Below are 16,217 nucleotides of genomic sequence, written 5' to 3'. Positions count from 1 at the left end.
ATCGTCTCAAGGTCTTTGGTTCCAGACATTTTAAGGTCTGGTCACTGACTACACAAGACGCGGTCAGTTCCAGTGACAAAGCCAAACACCCGTCCAACAGCATTACAGCAACCTCCGACTTCGTCGCCACCATCTTCTTAACGTCGTCAACAACATCTCTACGTACACAGCTCAACCAGCAACACTGCACAGGTTCTAACATAGCACTGTTCGTGAATTACTTCACCATGGTTAACAGCAAATATACAACCTGTGAGAAATCCCGTAGAAGTAATCCAGGCAGTAGCATTACAGCCACAACTTCGTACGACGTCTACCGCACCGGCTCTGCATCATCGCCACAACTTCTTGATACAATATTTCAATCACGGCGTACAATTGACTACGAACTGGTATTTCTCATTCTTGTCTCTATGAACATTCGTCTAACTTCTCATTATAGACTCTTTCACTTTCTTCCTCATTCTTGTTCTTATATGTAGCATACGCATACATCCATGCCCATGTACACATACACTTTGTTCTCATGACGGCCGGTCTATTATTCTTATATGTACATAACGTACACATATACACACAAGTTAACATATAAATAAATCTTTCTCTAAACCTATTCGGTTGTATCTCTCTCTTTCCAACTGGCACATGATATGTATTATTCCAGCTTTCAGAACAGAGTCGTCATTAAATGGTCACACCACACTTCATCTCGACCATCTATAACACCAATGGCTACAAGGGACAGGTCTGAAAGGGATAAACAGAAGGTTTTGTTATTGCAGCGCAAGGTCTGAGCTTACCTACCAGAAACTACCATGCAAACATCTTTAAAGATGGCTCTAACCCCTCGTGCAGAATTTGCAGAAAATTCACAGAGACAATTGATCATGTTGTTTCTGGCTGCCCAGTCCTCGCTGAAAAGGGGTACCTCATAAGACATGACAGACTAGGGCTGTACATCCACTGGAATGCATGTAAATACTACAAAATTGAATCTCATGATAAGTGGTACAGGCACCATCAGAAGATGTAGTAAATGGCGAGGGCGTCACCATCCTTTGGAATTTCTGAATACAAACAGAGAAAAATTGACTCCAATCGACCAGATATTGTGATCAAGGACTAGCACAAGGGAACTTGTTTGTTCATAGTTATGACTGTCTCACAAAATCAAACTGTTTCAAGTAAGGAATACGAAAAGCTTTCTCACAATAAAGATCTGCAAATTGAAATCACAAAAATGTGGAAGCTTAGTAATATGATAATACCAGTGGTAATTGATGTGTTGGGAATGATAAAGAAGGGAGCTGAGAAGTATATTAAGCAACTTCCTGGTAACTCCAATATCTGTGAACTACAAAAGATAACCTTCATGGGTACAGCCCATATACTACGGAAAACACTCTCCATCTAAAATGGAATAAATATGGTGATAATTTTAGCATGCATAGCAAAACAAAAGTGCCCTTGCTACTCTTGGCCTCCGGAGGATGCCCGGTACTAAGGCAGCTGAAATAAAGTTATAATGAAAGGAAACAACAACAGTAATAATGAAAGGAAACAACAACAATAATAATGAAAGGAAACAACAATAATAATATCAAGAGGATAGATCAATACAGCTGTTCAATAAAATGCAAAATGCGTGATTATTCAGATGATATAGTAAATCGTGTTTTATTTGAATGTCCTCAGCTCAGAATGATACAATAAGCGTCGGTATGACATAATTGCTTCAATGATACACATGTTTGTAGTAAATTTGGTTTCGTCTTGTACAGAAAAGAGTCATGACATTTTTGTGAGAATATAAAGTCAAGCCCTTTAAGACGATGAAATAAGGCTATTGTACAATTTTTCTGTAGAAATCGAAAGAATAGAGCATAACAAACCGGATATTGTAGTCATCAGAAAAAAAAAAATACATACTGTAACAGGTGTGTCATGCCTATGTAATACCAGAGGAAAAATTGGGTACTATAGCAACTTGAAGCATGAAAGCCTCAAACCGGATATTGTAGTCACCAGAAAAAAAAATACGTACTGTAACTGGTGTGTCATGCCTATGTGATACCAGAGGAAAAATTGGGTACAATAACGACTTGAAGCATGAAAGCCTCATAAAAGACAAAATGGTTATGATACTGCTGATGATTATTTGAGCCTTGAGAACAGTGACAAAAGATTATCTCGACAGCTCAGGAACAGGCGCTATAGGCAAATTGAATCAGTAAGACGGTAGATCCGCAAGACTGTTCACCCAAATGCAGAATATATGATTACATTGTGTAACACAACTTTTGTCCTTAGGTGGCAACTGTTATTTCCTATTTGCTTACCCCTAGAAAGTATGAAAAATGGCTAATATTTCCTTCAAACTTTGCTTTTGTTAAATTTATTCAAGCCCCAAAGAATCCCTCTCAAAGCATAACTATGATGTTCTCCCATTACTCCTGCTCATGATCAGAGATGCACATGCTGTCAACTTCAAAGGGATATGCTCAAGTCGTTAAGTTCAAGCAACTGACAAACAAATGGTAATAAGTAGAATATTTGCTATAACGATATTTCTGCTCCAGCAACTCAGTCTGAATCTGTCTGAAATGTAATGGAAAATAGGTTAGTTTCAAAACACAGATGTCCAGCTCACAAAAGCAAAGTTTGAAGGGAATAGTTGTCATTTCCTTTATTTTCTAGATAGAGGCAAATAAGAAATAACACTCACTGACCAAAGGCAAAAACTAATTAAAATTTTGTTACAGTGTTATACAAATGAAATCATAGCTCACATTTTATCTAAATGTACCAGTGTTTAAATGGTACTTATCTTGTCAAAATACTTATGAAAACTAGAGATAATAAAGGTCATCCTGCGCGAATTAGGATACAGAAGATCTGTGTCGACATATGCGGACAACGTCACTGTAATAGCGTCGTATACCACGCACGTTGAAATGATTGATACTACTTTAGGATAATACGAGGTGGTAGCAACAACCAAAATCAAACAGGAAATGTTGGTGGGCTTGCAGTTCAGCACCGGGTTAGTTAGATCAATGTCCTCCCATCGCATCGTGACGCACTGGATGGAAAAGAACTGGTTAAATTATTCAGAGACTCATTTGGTTCATATCTCTGGGCGGAGAACTGGAATGAGGTTATGAGCAGAGAGGCTAGTCTCAGCCAAAATGGGTCGAGAAAAATAGAAAGAAAGATATGCCTGAAAGGTCAGACAGAGTTTGTGAACACCTACTCTACCTCCATCATTTATTAGCGCTAGGCCGTCTGCTTTGTTCTAGTTCACATCTGAAATGTTTGAAATGTTTGCTCTTTCACTTTTTGTGGAAACGTTCCACTGATCAGGGGCGTCATTTGCTGCCAACACCTGCCGGATGGAGGACCGAGCATGCTGCGGTTGATGATGCATAGACATGCACTGAGACTCCGAGTTCTATAGCGATTCTTTGACAACGAACAATTGTAGTCACCATTTGTCAAGCGCGTTTTCCCCTAATTTTTCTCTTTGAGAGAGCTGTAATCTTGGGTCCAGCAAATACGGGTTTGGTATCTGGAATGTCGTCAAGCGTTTATATCCGGCTGCTAGTCAGACAATGCAGTAGGTAGAAGTTCTCAGAAGATCTTTGCCTTCTCGTTTTCGACTGTCACCTTTTCCGTTGTATGTTGGTACCAAGTACCCATTACCTCATATCCATACTTTCGGTATAGTAGCCAGAGAAGGGTTTTGGCTGCTTTGTCGTGTCTGCAATGGTACTCTTTCTGTACAAAACTTTCACAAGCACTAACAATGTGAGTCAGGCTTTCGGCATTTTTCCCACACACTCTGCAAAGGTGCGTTGTGTGGTATACATTCCTTTTTACTGAGTTGATATTCAATTCCTGATCCTGAGCAGCGATGATTAAACTTTCAGTCTTCTTTTTAGGGTCAACTTTGCTGAGCCACGTCCATAATGCTTCCTGGTCTATTAAAGCTGCTAGCTTCACAGTAGAACTGACTATGTAATTCCAAGCGGAGTAGTGTTTTTTCTCTCTCGTGGGCTATTCACAACCGAAATTCATTAGCACTCTCAACTGCATTGTTGGTAAATCTTTCTGCATTAACAGTATACTTTAGCAGGTCTTGTTTGTTGCTTACCAAATACTCTGTCATATTCCTTCTTCCACTGTCAATCCATTCCCGTACGCTTATCAGGTCACGTCCACCTTTACCCCTCTTCATGTACAGCCTGAGTATGTTCGTCTTATGGTGGAAGGCACCAAGATATTATCCAGCATCAGGATCCCAAGGTACTTGTATCCACCATCATGCGGGTTTCCTATTCGCTCTCTATGTCGCTGCAATCTGCTCTTTTCCCACGTTTCAAAGTGAGTAACTCATATTTTGAGATCCCGAATTCAATTCTTATATCCTTGCTCCACATCTGTACAGTCTTAGTCAGCCTCTGTTTTTGCGAACATTTTAAATCATCTATGAAGGGAAGGTGGCTGAGACGAGGTCTCTTCTTTTTTAGCTTGTAGATCTATAGTTCTATTTGCATAGAACTGTAGGAAGTGGGATCAAGGCTATAACAAAAAGCAAAGGTGAACAAGAATCTTCCTGGAATATACATCTTTTGATTGCTACCTCGGCTAAGTGCTGGTTGTTGCCAAAGAGACGTGTTTTCCTATTAGGCATGGTTTTCTTGATCAGTGCATGCACATTCTCTACTATTCCACACATATCGAATGGTTCCAGAAACCACGAATACGGCATGTCACAAGCCTTTTTAAATTCTATCCAGTCCATGCACAAATTTTTGGTATTGTTTGCATTTCTTAATTATGACCTTCTCTATCATAAGGTGGTCCTTGGTGCCCTCGGATCCTTTTCAGCATCTCTTATGTTCTACTAGAAGTAGGTTGTTTTCCGCAAAGAACGTATGTATTTTTTTGCAAGGATGCCTGTAAATACTTTCCAGGAGAGGACGCAAACAATGGGTCGGTAATGGCTAACCTCATTGCTTTTAGACCGATATTTCATCAACAACGTTTTCTTATCGCACCATTCTGTAGGCAGTCGTCTAATTCGTTTGTGTTGACCTAAACCACTTGGGCCAGTCATGTCTTCTCTATGTTCTGGTTCTTGAGCCACTGCTGCAAAAGTTAGAACAGTTAAGAGGCCACTCTTTCAAAATTGGACTCAGGAGGGCAACGTCATGGTATCGGACGCCTCGAAGTGGAGACGGTAGGCTCTATTTTAAGGGAATATGAGATTGCAGGGGCCAATATCAGTGCCGACAAGTCGGTGGGATTGCGACTGGGCACCTGGAGAGGCAGATCGATGCCGTCGGACGGCGTCGTCGGACGCTGGACCAGTTAAGCTACTCGGAGTCTAGTTTGTTCCCGACCTCCAGGTGGATAAGAATTGGGAATAGGTGATAAATAGGGTGGCCTGTCTTACTCAGAAATGGGTAGACAGGAAGTTGTACCTGAAAGCCGGGCAGAGGTGGCGAATGCCAACATCGCCTCTGTCATTATTTATCGTCTGATCGTCGTGACTTGCTCCCGTTACTGCTTGATTAGATTGGAGCGTATCCTGTTTATTTTCTTGTGGAAAGGACACTTTCCAATTGTCAGGTGGTCGGTCTACTGCAGACTCCTTCTGCGTGGAGGCTTAGGCATGCCGTGGCTTATGATGCGCTGACACGCACTCAGATTGCGCCACCTGTAACGATTTCTAGAAGATGAACATCTTTGGGCTCCGTTTGTGAGACACTCCTTCTCGCAGCTCGTTTCTTTGACAGAGCTGCATTCCTGGGCAGAAGATAAGCCGAGACTAGATGCCTGGCACTTAGAATATCGTCAGGCGCTTACTGTCCTCTAAAGTCGAGAAATAGAATCAGTGGATGTTCCACTTTAGCTATATACAGAGAATTAGTAGCAGGGAAGTGCGACGACTTCCTCGGCGGGACCCTAGGCGTGGACGAAGACGAACCGGCAAGTCTATTCCAGAAGATTTTCCGGTCTGGGACTATTATAGATAATTTCCAGATGTTCTTGGCCTGGCAGTGCTACCGGGCAGCACTACCGGTTCGAGATAAACTCTACAGGCACAGATCTGCTGTCAGACAGGCTTCTCTGAAGTGCTCGCAGAGCGACGAAACCGTTCTGCATGCACTCGTTCAATGTCCGGGCATTGCTGACTTATGGAGTTATGTTGAACAGCTGCTGTCACGTGTGGCACGGATTTGTCTGTTAACCGAATGATGATTGTCCCGCCGGCGAAATGTTTTTCCCACGAGAGTTCCGGACCCCAGTTATGAACTCATTTGCATACAGCCAATCAGTGCTCAACTAATCAAACTAATTTACGAGCTCATAACAAGTGATGGCCGATAAGATAAGGTCACCTGGGCAAGGAATGACCATGCCTCTTTCCTTTTTTAAGAATGCCTGTTCTTGTTCTTGTTTTAACCATGGCTGCCTCTGCGTAGTTATTTGTGTTGTTGTTTGCTTTGTAAAACAGTAAGGGAAGAGGGTTGCTAGCACATCACCCTCTACCGACATTTTTCCCATCCACATCTTTACCATATAGGATCCTAACAAAATCCGATAATAAGTATAGATGCAAATTTATCTAATTACTTGTCTCCTAAAATCAGGCATAACTTGGCGATCGGTCGACTTACAACACCGTCCTTCGTCTTGAGTTTACTTAGTAGAGTGTGTTTTCTTTACTTGACAAGGTCAAAGCGAGCTCTGATTGGCTGTATGCAAATGAATTAATTGCTGGGGTCCGGAACTCTCGCTGGAAAAAATTTCGTGTCCCTTTAATCGGGCTGGCAAGGCAGTTTTCTTTTGTCTGGTGGCTGTGACGAAAGAGGTTGTCTGATGGACGAGGCTGAAAGGAATGAGGACAGAAACATTCCTCTTTGGTAAAGCCCTCATCGACTTTTCAAGTTTAACTTGAAAAGGAAAGTGAGAGTAGAAAGGGAGGTGCTGTCCTTTGAGTGAATTTATGAAAACGTGGGTGAAAGTTTCAAAAATGGCAAGAATGGATGGTATCACTCTCAGTGTAGACCCGTGAGACGGGAGAAAGGAGTTGGAGAGGGCTCTCGTCCTTGGTATTTAGGGTGATCTTGGATGGTGGTGTTCTTCGATTATCCCTAGATGTCCTCCCTGTACCAGGAAGACGCCATCACTCTCATTTTTTCCTTCTCTTCTTCCAGTGTCGTATACTATGTATACTTCCCTTCTACTTGTGTATACCGTGTGTACTGTTTTTCGTCTTTTATCATTCCATCATAAGTAAAACCCCACACTTTATGTCTCTCTTTGTATTGTCCCCTCATCCTTCGCCCTGGTGGCAAATAAAAGACATAATCATCATCATCATATCATTATTAATATTATTATTATTGTTATTATTATCATTATTATTATTATTGAGTGAGAGAGCAGTGCATGCCATCAAGGTGACACTGGGGTAAAACATACGAAGCCCAGTATACCCATCATGACTACCGGTCTGACAAGGGTACACCAGGAACGTGCATCACAACCATATGTGCACGACATAGTGATCTCATATCAAAATAAACAGCGCATGACCTCGCAGGTGGGGCCCAGTTAGAATTTTGTTCAGGTCGAGTAGCCCATCTCGCTCAAAAAATCCCTGAATAAGGTCTGTTTGAGGATGCTGAGCAAAACACCCATGTTTCCAAAGGTGAATTATTCAAACCCCAAAGAATTCCTCTTAACACATGGCTATGATGCTCCCCCACTACTTCTGCTCATGATCAGAGATGCACATATCGTCAGCCACCGAGGGATATGCTCAACTGGTTAAGGTCAAACAAATGACAAGCAAATCTGTGATATTAAGCAGAATATTTGCTGTAGCCCATCTTTTATATTAAGACCAAACAATGTACATGACAACATTTCCAATCAATTAAGATCAGAAGCAACGAGAGTCACTGCCTGGTACTGCATCCAGGCAGTGTACTACATCCTTGCATGACACTATCATTATTATTATTATTATTTTATGTTTGACTTTTGTTTTGCATTTGTACAAGTTGGATCCAAGTCTCACCCAGAGACCTCAAGAGACAACAAGTTAGAAGTTCATGTAGGTGTTATGCCTAGGGTACCATATATTTGGATTTGTACAGTTTTGTTCAGGTGAATGTTTAAGAAACCATAAGAAAATTATGTGTTTGCTTTAAAATTTGAGATCACATAGACAGTATATTACGTAGGAGATGGGCAGTTCCCATGAGCACTATCTTTTGAACTTCAGCCATTTTGGGGTTTCCTGGAATCTGATCTAGGTAGTAATCAGCCCGTTTCGCTGTCATTCCCAGGGCACCTATGACAATAGGTATTGTTTTCGTCTTCAGATTCCACATTTTGCTAATTTCTATTTCAAGATCTTTATATTTGCTCAGTTTTTGGTAGGTCTTGACAGATACGTTTATATCGATTGGGACAGTCATATCAATGAGGAGGCATGATTTTTGTCTGAAGTCTTTCAGTATGATGTCTGGCCTATTTGCGTCTATCTTTCTGCCAGTTTGAATGGTGAAGTTCCAGAGGAGTGCAATGTGATCATTTTCAAGTACTGGGGGTGGTTTGTGTTCCCACCAGTTTTTATCATGGGGCAAGTCCAGGTTTTTGCATATTACCCAGTGAATATATTGTGCAGCTCTATCATGCCTGTTGAGATACTCTGTAGGCGCAAGCAGACTGCACATGGAGACAACATGATCGATGGTCTCATTTTGTTGTTGGCATATACGACATAATGGGGAGCTGCCGTTCTTTAATATGTTGGCCTGGTAGTTCTTTGTAGGTAGGCATTGATCTTGGGCTGCTATGATAAACCCCTCTGTTTCTGATTTCAAGCCAGAGGCCATTAACCATTGGTGGGTAAGGGCTTTGTCAATATCTGCATTATTCGCTCTCTTTGGGTATTTGCCATTGAGAGGTTTTCCATGCCATTTTTCAGTCATAATAGCTAAGGCAGCAATTTTAGCACGGGTTTTCAAGCGCTTAGCTTTTTCTGCAGGTGTTTCTAGTTCGTCTAATTCTTGAATTTGTTGCAATTGGAATTCACTTAGATATTCCTTTGCCTGTTTTGTTACTGAGTAAGATGCTTTCTTGCTTTCATATTTTAAGACAAGTTTTAGCATCCAGTCCTCAGAGTTTTTCAGATAGGTGTCTAGGCCAATTGTGGCTACCTTCATTGATAATGCCAGCTGTAAAAGTCCTCGGCCTCCTTCTTTTCTTGGCAGATAAAGACGTTCTATATCTGCCTTAGGGTGGTGCATTCTATGCATTGTCAACAGTTTTCGTATTTTTCTGTCAACATTACATATTTCAGTAATTGACCAGTTAACGATGTTGAAACTGTAAGTCACGACTGGTATGGCTAGAGCATTGATCGCTTCGATCCTGTTTCTCGCGTTCAGCTCTGTCTTCAGTATTGCTCTCACCCTGCGATAACATTCTCTTCTGATCCTTTCCCTCATCACTGACTGCTTGATATTGTCCCCTTCAATTACCCCTAGGTATTTGTAGCTCTCCGCTGGTTCTAACTCTTTTATGACATTTTGCTGGTCAAGGTTCACATTAGATGTATTTGTCATTTTTCCTTTGATAAAGGTAGCTTTTGCACATTTATCAAGGCCAAATTGCATCCTGATGTCATCACTGAATTGTTTAAAAATCGCTAGTAGGCCTTTGAGTTGTTGGTCATTTTTTGCAAAGAGCTTTAAATCATCCATGTAAATGAGATGATTTATATTTTTATCAAATATTTTATAACCATACTGTGCATCATTGAGCAATTTTGAGAGCGGTATTAGGGCTAGACAGAAGAGGAGTGGTGATAGTGAGTCACCCTGGAAAATGCCACATGAAATTCTTACATCTCCAGCATTTAGAGATTATTATTATTATTATTATTATTATTATTATTATTATTATTATTATTATTATTATTATTATTATTATTATTATTATCATTATTATTATAATCATCATGAAGGGCGAGCTAGTAGAATTTTCTGTACAGCGGAGAAATACTTAGCAGCACTATAACTAGTTCTTCCTTAGAGCGGTGCCGATCATTTCAGTGTGATTGGTGTCTGACACTACGATGACGACGGTGTCCGCACATGCGATTCATTGTTGCCTTGGCAACTGGGCATAAGTAGTTCTGTCTCTGTGTGTGCAGTGATGTGAAGCCCAACACTGCTTTGATATTGAATATATATCACTATCGCATTCTGGAGTTACATAAGGCAATGGAGTAGGAGGTGAAGAAATAGAAAAAGAAGAGAGCAATGCAAAGCAGACGACAATGAGGATAGCTAAGTGGGAATAATGAAGGTGATGATAAAGGAAGACTTATACAAGAATGTAGGTTGGAGAAGGAGGTAGCGGAAAAGAGTCCAGTAAAAGAAAGTAGAAAAACAAATTGAGAATTAAGATGAAAGTCATCAGCAAGATCAACAGCAATAAGAATTGTAGTATGATTATAATTTAAAAGCGATTTGTTTGTTATTTTAAGAAGGTCAAGTGACCATATAGATGCCTTATTCTGTTGGTATTCGTGTTGTCGTTCCTGAACAAAGTGTTATACGCTGCCCATTATCTTAGCGAAAATGTTTTAGAGTTGGTGAATGAAAATTTTCTATAGGTTATTTCCTGTTAGATTTGGGATCACAAAATCATCCTATTGCCGGAATAGATTCGGCACGGCAATGACATTTGTTTCATTGAACCAGTAGAAATGGAAAATAAACTCAGATTTCCCCGTATGATTTGAACTCAGAACAATGGTTAACGAAGCTATCCAAGATATTGTAACTAACTCATCACACGTTGATTTATCTAAATACTGATTTCAAATTCTGGCACAAGGCCAGCAATTTAGGGGAAGGAAGTAAGTCGATTACATCGACTCCAGTACTGATCTCTCTTTTAACCCTTTTTGCCCCTTGTGGAGCATAGGGCCTTAACAGTTATTTTCCATTTTTTATGGTCATTGGCGTGTTTCTTGGCTGCATCCCATGTCATGCCGGTGGTCCTGAGCTCATCCAAAATGCTCCATTTCTATGTCTGCTTCGGGCGTCCTCGCTTCTGTTTCCCCTGCGGGTTCCAGTCAAGTGTTTGTCGTGTCACATTTGAGGGTTTTTCCCGCAGTATGTGTCCGATCCATCTCCATTTCCTTCGTCTAATCTTAACATGTATGGGCTCCTGGTTGGCCCTTTCCCACAGGTCGGTGTTTGGTACTCACCAAGCCAGAAAGTACTCATCTGGTATTTATTTTATCGACCTCGAAGGATTAAAGGCAAAGTCGACGTCAACTGAGTTTGAACTCAGAATGTGAAGACGGACGAAATGCTGCTAAGCATTTCACCCAGCTTGTTAGCGATCCTGCCAGCTCGCCGCCTTGGTTTATCTAAATATTGATTTGTAACAAAAGCACAAACGTAAAATTTTCGAAGTGGATGAGGGAATACTTTATTAATATTAAATGGATCTTCGTACGCTACTGGTACTGGTACTTTATTTTAACGACTACTCGAAAGAATGGAAGGCAAATTTAACCTTGTTGGAATTTGAACTCAAAATATACAGAACTTTTACTAAATATCGCACGGCATTTTGTACGATACTTCATCGATTCTACCTCTTCGCTGCTCTTTTTACCAATCAATCAATTACTAATGCCATGCATGTCTTGCCTTCTTTTACAATAGTTTCGATTTTCTCCGTAACATGTTTATCAGTTATCGTTCTTTAAGACACTCTCCATACTTTTTGCTTTAAACATGTCAAACGCAAGTGTTGCAGATTATGGACTTGTCTCTTAATATTTCTTTCTTTTTTCAGGAACGAGCAATTTGGTATGGAACACTGGAGCAATATGATATAGCCTATATTATTTCAGTTAGTGATCTTTTCTGTTACTATCACAATTTTTTTCAATTATTGTAATTTTGTTCCAATTGTTTTCAAATTTGGGGTATTGATGTAACTTTGTATGCTAATTATGGAAATAAAATTCATTTTTGCAGTAAATTAAGAAATAAAAAGTTAATAGCCTTTAAAGTTCGCAAATTTTGGGTAATTCTAGTCAATCAAAAGCCACAGACATATTGGTGCCTCAATTTGACCTCAGAAATTGTTCGTTCATTCGTGACCCAGTCAGGAAACAAGATTTGGAAATTGTCATTTTGTGCGTGACTGCAATAGCAAGCTTACAAAGCAATAATGTTAACATTGCGACGATACTACGTGTTTTAAGCATTTGATAAGCGAAGGATGACAAAAAAAAAAAACAAAAAAAAACGAAAAAAACGAGTAGACAACAAATGTTTTGTAGCTTTAAGCATTCAAGAGGTGAGTATCGAAGATGCAACATAAAATATCCAAAAAACAGCAACAGATGAATACAAGCTGGAAAACACAGTGTAAAATATCAGTTTGTAAACACACGTGGTTTTTCCTAAACAAGAGTTTCAACTCTTGGCCTTTTACAATAGGAACAGACACCTATGTGTCAGTGGTTTTCGATTGGCTAAACTTATCCAAAATTTGCGAATTTTAAAAGTTGTTAACTATTTATTTATTGATTCATAGCGAAAATGAATTTCATACCAATGATTACCATAGAAAACTACACCAAGACACCAAATTTGAAATCAATTGGAACAAAATTGAAGAAATTGAAAAGTGGCAGCCAAACAGAAAAGATCCCAGTATCTTTGTACCTTTTATCATCTAGTTGACTTTTGTTATGTATCTTAGACAGACACAACACATCAACTATGAAAGCCTGTGGCAGGTTTTCAACAATCCTTTTACTTACGTATTGTTTTTGTTACTAAGCAACTGTAGTGTTGTGAAAATATTTCTTGCTATTTATTTACACAATAAGTCATTTATATTTAATATTTGGTTTCTGAGAAAGTCGAGGACAACGTTTTCTTTAATAAAGTCTAGTGTTAAGAAAATACGTACCAGTCAGATATTCAGGATGATTATAACGCCTATATATCAGTTCTTCATCCTTTCTTCATTCATAAATACATGTACAAATATATGCATACATAGACACACCAATACACACGCACATACATACATACATACATACATACATACATACATACATACATACATAAATATATAAATATATACATGCATACATATATACATATATGTATGCATGTTTATATGTAGCGTTTTTAACCGTAAAACTCATAAAGTTATAGGCCAATGTTGACATAACAATATATGTTTACACACACACACTCACACACACACAAAAACACACACACACATACACACATTGCCTAACACAGCAATCTTGTGCCATCTCAAAAGTCTTCCTCTGCTCCCGTCACATCGTTTCTTTTCAAATTTCTTGCGGTCTTTCTTCTTTCTCTCATCTGCCGTCCAACTGGGTACGTCCTGAATAAGGCTTCTATCTTCTCTATAGATATTTCCAACTATAAATTATCCATTGTTTGTTATATTAACCATTTCTCCAAGTTTCTCGTTGGTTACATAATCTTGCCATTTGATTCTTAATATTTTGCCAACGATTCTTTGATAAAAAGCTTGGAATTTTGCGTCAGGATGTAGTGGAACTGTGCCAAAATCGATGCCCATAAAGTGATATTGATTTTACCAAGGGTACACAAATATCTACTTTAGTGTGTGTCGAAAGGCAGTTGGTCTAACTTAAACATTTTGATATATTCATTGCTTGTCTACTTATAAAAATCCTTTTCCTAAACTCCAGACTGTTGTTGTTGTTGGCACTCCGTCGCTTACGATCTCGAGGGTTCCAGTTGATCCGATCAATGGAACAGCCTGCTCGTGAAATTAACGTGCAAGTGGCTGAGCACTCCACAGACATATGTACCCTTAACGTAGTTTTCGGGGATATTCAGCGTGACACAGTGTGACACAGTGTGACAAGGCTGACCCTTTGAATTACAAGCACAACAGAAACAGGAAGTAAGAGTGAGAGAAAGTTGTGGTGAAAGAGTACAGTAGGGTTCGCCACCATCCCCTGGCGGAGCCTCGTGGAGCTTTAGGTGTTTTCGCTCAATAAACACTCACAACGCCCGGTCTGGGAATCGAAACCGCAATCCTATGACCGCGAGTCCGCTGCCCTAACCACTGGGCCATTGCGCCTCCACTAAACTCCAAACTAGGTAAGCTATTACAAGCATCCACAGTCTCCGAGGACTTTGTCTCCTATACTGTTACTCTATGAACTGGCATTTGTACATTTGAAGTCCAGACCAAACCAAACCAAACCAAACCAAACCAGACCTAACCAAACATGCATCTCTCCCTTATCAAACTATCCGGTATTAGTTTGAATTCTACTGGGTATCCACAAAGTCTGGGTACATGGGGATTAACACATAATTTAAGAAATTATTATTTTTTATATTTAATTGTTTATGTTATGATTTTATTTACTCCATGTGCCCAGACCTTGTGGACACCTTGTAGTGTTGATTTTTCTAATTATTATCACTCCGCCAGCATAATCTGCTTCACATAGGCACTTATTATCCACACACAAACACTTTCTTGCAAAAGTTTCTTTATAAGATAATAAATCTCTAACACACATGCACACACACATACACGCACACATATACTGACACACAGACACACACATACACACACATGCACACACACACACACACACACACACACACACACACACACACACACACACACACACACACACAAAGAGAGACAGTATGACACCCCAAGTAACACTTAACTTGACATCAATAAATTCACTTACCATACCTGGCACAAGATTCTTTCATGCTTGTCCAAAATTATGCCAGTGTGAATGAGTGCGTATATGCCTTGGTGTATATGTATGTGTGTGTGTGTGTGTGTGTATGTGTGTGTGTGTGTGTGTGTGTGTGTGTGTATGCATATATTCATATATATATACACACATATACCATCATATAAATTTATATAGGAAGACTTACATGCCTTTTTAGTCACAAACATCTATCCATCCATACATATGTACGTACCGATATAGATATATGTGCGCCGCGCACACGCACACGCACAATATATATATATACTTTATATACATCGACGACGATGACGATGATGCAGGATCATCCGTTGGTTTCGACGATGAGCATTCAGCTGCTCGATCAACATAAAATATTTCCTTGTTAAAATAAAATGCGGCTGAATATTCTAGAGACATATATCAATTCAATGCGACAGGGTGTGTAAGTTTTGGTAAAAGACACTTGTTCATCATGTCACGCAGTGAGATCGAACCTCAAAACCTTTTGATTTGGAGATCAACTTCTTAACCACTCGGCTATGCTGAGTCTATACATACATGTATACATACATACATACATACATACATCTTTAATCGTTTACTACAGCCATACTGGGGCATCGCCTTGAAAGGTTTTCATCGAACAGATCGACATCAGTACATATATTTAAGCTTGGTATTTATTTTATCGTACCCCTTTACCGAACCGCTAATTTACGGGGACGTAAACAAAATAACACCAGTTGCCAAGTGGTGATGGTGATGATGGTGGTCGTGGTTGGGAAGCAAACATGCACATATACATGCACACACATACGCATATATATATATATATATATATATATATATATATATATATATATATATATATATATATGTATGTATATATACGATAGGCTTCTACACAGTTTCCAGTTAGCAAATTCACTCAGAAGGTATTGGTTGACGTGGGGTGCCATAGTAGAAAGCACTTGCCCAATGTATCACGAAGTGGAACTGAACCCGAAATCAAGTTGCTACAAAGCGATTTCCTTAACCACACAACCATCATAAATACATACAAGCGCATATACACACATACATGCAGACATACATACAAACAAATATGCATACATACGTCCATGCATACATACAAACATGTATGTATGCATACATGCATGCATACAAGCACATGCATACATACATACATACATACATACATACATACATACATACATACATACATATGTATGTTTACGTATATATAAACACACAAACAACCAGATAACACAATCAATCATTATCGATCACTCTATCATCCTCCACCCGACCAATGCCCTCTATGCCTGTACATTCGATGCCAATAAAAATCAGA

The sequence above is a fragment of the Octopus bimaculoides genome, chromosome 6, assembly GCF_046866305.1.
Source record: "Octopus bimaculoides isolate indiv1 chromosome 6, ASM4686630v1, whole genome shotgun sequence".
NCBI classification, from domain to species: Eukaryota; Metazoa; Mollusca; class Cephalopoda; order Octopoda; family Octopodidae; genus Octopus; species Octopus bimaculoides.
Note: the sequence above shows the minus strand (reverse complement) of the source record.